Source organism: Fukomys damarensis, unplaced genomic scaffold (genome assembly GCF_012274545.1).
Source record: "Fukomys damarensis isolate Sample0158 unplaced genomic scaffold, DMR_v1.0_HiC HiC_scaffold_10, whole genome shotgun sequence".
In the NCBI taxonomy this organism is placed as follows: domain Eukaryota; kingdom Metazoa; phylum Chordata; class Mammalia; order Rodentia; family Bathyergidae; genus Fukomys; species Fukomys damarensis.
Window position 1 is genome coordinate 20,544,686 of NW_022900922.1, and position 4,153 is coordinate 20,548,838.

The 4,153-nt window shown below is 37.8% G+C and overlaps 1 long non-coding RNA gene across 14 annotated transcripts in view; it reads right to left on the bottom strand.

Annotated features, from left to right (window-relative positions):
• Positions 1-4,153, bottom strand: part of LOC104861479 — a 427,158-nt gene that overhangs the window by 189,706 nt on the left and 233,299 nt on the right. For 13 of the 14 annotated variants that reach the window (XR_004516504.1, XR_004516503.1, XR_004516502.1 and 10 more), the window contains one exon: positions 1,579-1,692. The exons of the other annotated variant lie outside the window; for it this stretch is intronic. This is a non-coding gene — a long non-coding RNA (uncharacterized LOC104861479). The remainder of the gene's footprint in view (positions 1-1,578; positions 1,693-4,153) is intronic. 14 annotated transcript variants of the gene reach the window in all.

A 4,153-nucleotide genomic window follows, 5' to 3' on the forward strand; every position in this document is an offset into this window, starting at 1 on the left:
GTATCTTTCCAAAAGAACTAAAAGAATCATATCACAGAGAAGTATGTGCACCCATGTTTATAGCGGCACAGTTTGTAATAGCTAAATCTTGGAAACAGCCTATTTGCCCATCTGTTGGAAACTGGATAAAGAAGTTGTGGTTTTTCTATAAAATGGAATATTACTCAGCCATAAAGAATGAGAAAATAGATTCATTCGTAGGAAAATGGATACATATTGAAGATATACTCCTAAGTGAAATAAATAAGTCACACATGTGTAAATACCGAATAGTTTCCCTGGTGTGAATAATCTGCAACAATGCATAAGATTCTAATAAGTTTACTGACATTTAGAAATGGGAAGAAAGGAGCTAAAGGTGTAGGGAAGGTGGGATGGGTAGGGGAAGAGTAAAAAGGGAAAAGAAAAAAATGTGAGAGAATGAAAAGATGAAAACAAAGTGTTTGTAGATGGGGAGGGGAGGAGGGGGTGAAGGGAGGGCAGAGGTAAGGGGAAAAAATGAGAATCAAGACCTGTCATGTAGAGGTACAAGACCCCAACAATGAATGTAACTGTACTGTATCCCTAAAATGTACCAATAAACTCAATTAAAGCTGAAAAAAAAAAAGAAAATAGGGAGGAGGTTAAAACAGAGAAGGATGAAGAAAAATAAATGGCAACAATGTCGGGCAGCAGGGAGAAAAGGGAAAGGTATGTGCGCTCCAGAGTGGGGATGAGGGGGTGGATTCCAGAGCATGAGAAGACGAGAGCCGCGAGGGACAAAGGTGCAGCCACCTTCCGTGAATGGCAGAGGCGGTGAGCGTGAAAATGGAAGCTGAGGGAACTGGGGGGTCTGTCCTGACTGGAGATTCATGGGGAAGAGAGTACAAAGTCAATGGAGGAATCAAGAACAAGCTCTGTAAAGGATGGGAGTTGGGGGGGCAATTATTGGAAGTTTCTCACACCCACGTTTTTCTTCAAAAATCTCCATGTTAAACACTATAAAATGATTTGCTCCAACATACAATGGAAAGAGGCAGCTCAGAAGAGATTCTGTCCTCTGTTCAATATCCTGGATCTTTGGCTCAAGAGTGTGAGCAGCCCCCGCCTTACCTCCTGCTACTTTTTACCGCAATGTCTGCGTCATTTTCCAGGATTTCTGATTCCATTTATCAATTCCTGCAGACCTGCAGTGGGATTTTTTAAAAGTTTGTATTCCTCCTATTTTATGGTATAATTTTAATAATTGGGTAATGTAAGATACCAAAAATAGATATGAAGGTACTTACTATGAAGCTTTTTATAACCCTAAGGGAAAATAAGATTTTTCATCTTTCATTTTTTCTTGGTTTTCTCTTTTTTTATTGGTATTTCATAATTATTTTTTTCAATATTAAGAAACCAGAACTCTAAATCACGTGCCTACTCAGCACATGCAAGCCCTGGGTTTAATCCCTAGTGCTGCAAAACAAAACCGACAATAAAAACCCCATAGAATTCTATTTATATATTTTCGATTTCAAGACATATTAATATAGCAATTTTTATTTTCTATGCCTCAACAACCAGTAATTCATATTTAAGTAAACCATCTTTTACCTTAGTTCATAAAGTTGATGTCAAGGCTGAAGCTGAAGATTTTGTCAGAAATACTGAAATCAAAATCTAGACCTCCACAGAGAGTAATGGAATAACTCTATCCGATGCCTTTACCTGAGGAAAAAAGTGAATAATATATATGAGGGGAAAGTGTGGCATCGTTCCTAATGAATCACACAAATACACTTGCTTTATCTTCAGTTTGACTTTGTATAGTTCAGGAGACCTATGGCCAACACATTTGAACATAGGAAGGGAAAAATTGCTGAAATAATAACTTCTACTTCTTCAATATCTTTCATTACAGTGTTTTGTTATAACTGTTCTGTCTCATTATTATTGTCAACCTCAGCATAATAGATTATAAATTAAACATTATCAGATAGCATATACACACTATGTTAACCAAAAAATAAGACCTAGCCAGAAAATAATCAGCCTTGAAAACCAGAAACATATATTTCAAAATTCAAAATGTCTCAGTCAGGGTGACACAGTAACAAGCCTGGGGAGACAACTAGGGTCTCTAGCCAAGTGCCAACTAACGGCTAGATGACCGAGAATTTGTGGATAGGTCTAACACTCCGCATTGCTGAAGAACAGAACTATACAATTTACGCAACTGTTCTCCTCTTCTCTTAGCAATATATTTCCCCCTTTCTGATTAGTCACTCATTATTTATGTTTCTAGGCATTGGTCAAACTCCTTTCTCCCTTCCAAGTGGTCTCTTCTTTTATTTAACACTTTGCAAATGCTGGTTCACCCTGGATAATTTAGCATTTATTAGGATAATAGACAATTCAATTTGTTCCTTCATGCCCTTTTAGGAAAGGAGCAGGCCATAAAACAAGAACTATGCACAATACTCAATATTCTGTAAATGTTACGGGTAATATGTCTGAAGCTTGGGCGGGGACCTTCTGAGGACAGGGTGCAGGCTGGAGGGCCGGGGCAGGTGGCAGGATGTAGACTGCATGGTGGGCAATGCTGACTGGCAGGACACCTCTCTCCTTCCCAGATACGCTAGAGACTTTCTTTTTAGTGCATACATTGACATACACATGCTGAGATTCAATGTGTGAACTGGAAACAATCTGCAGTCATTTTATTTCCTAAAATTTTCTACCAAAATAAATATTTTCCCTTGGATCTTGGTTCTCTAATTCTCCAATCTTGTTTTCATTGTATTTTGCTTTGTTTCCTATCTTTGTTTCCATTGTTCTTCCTGGACAATTAAAACATGTGCCTTTCCCATTATAAAGGTGTGCCTGAAGATGGGGCTTGGCATTAGGATTCAGAGAAGCACCTTAGAGAATTGGTAAGAAGTATTAGTCTCCAAAAATCAATGGTTTTACTGCCTTCCTATCATTGGAACATGAGACAGGATCAAACTAGCAAACGCAATTCCTCTTATTTATTCTCTCTGGCTTTTACTCTACATAAATCATAGATATTATAGTAGCAGCAGCAACAATAATTATATGTAATAATAACAGCCACATAGCATTTATTCTACACCAGATTCTCTTCTGAGCACTTTTACTGGTATTAATGACACGATCCTCACAGTAACCTCATGTGATGGATACTCCTATAACTTATGTTTTACAGATGAGACGAGAATCAGAGAAGTTGGTTCACTTGCTCAAAGTCATATACTGGTGAGCAATGAAGGCAGGATTTGAGCCCAGGCAATCTGACTCCACAGCATCAACTCATAATCCCATTCATCTAAAATGCCGCACCATCGATATAATGCTCCAAATGATGACCGGAAGACACCCCAAGGTCCCAGCTGTTGTGTTGGTCACACACAAGTGCATTTGTGCAGGTATACAGGTCACACCACATCTCTAGAAAAGCCCTGATTCAGGAAGCTGTATTCTACATCATACAGCAATTTCATAAAACATTCAGATCTGAAAACTTACTAGATTATATTCTATAAAATTCTTATCAAATAAAATCTGGAATAAGAGAAAGTATTCCTTTAAACTTTATGCAATAAAATAAAAACTAGAAGCTAAGTATTTGAAAAAAAAATTTTATTAAAAAAAAGTCAGACTTGCAGAAGTGTTACATGATCTGTAGAAAATCCCCATACCCTCTTCCCGCAAGCTGATCCAGTGACACTGAGTTCTAGTCAAGGGATCCATCCACTCACTCCAGCATTACTCTCTATACTTAGCTGCCACCTCTGCTCCATCTCCTTTGATCTGAAACAGAACACCTGACCTTCAAGACATTTTCTACTGTAAAAGATTGTGCACTAATTTAATTATTTCATAAAATTATTCTGAACTGGGATGAGTAATGTTTTCTCATGAGAAGATACAAGCATTGAATTATTTTATTTTGTTTGGAAATAAGATTGTGCTCTTCTCATTGCATCTCAACAAGCAACATAGTGTCAAGAGTGTCCCACCACTGCTATTGTGACCTTTGATAACATGAACAAGGTCATATGTTAAGAGTTACTCTAGGATTGGAGATTTAGCTCAGTGGTGCCGTGCCTGCCTCGCAAGCACAAGGTCCTGAGTTCGATCCCTGTTACCAAAAAAAAAAAAAAAAAAA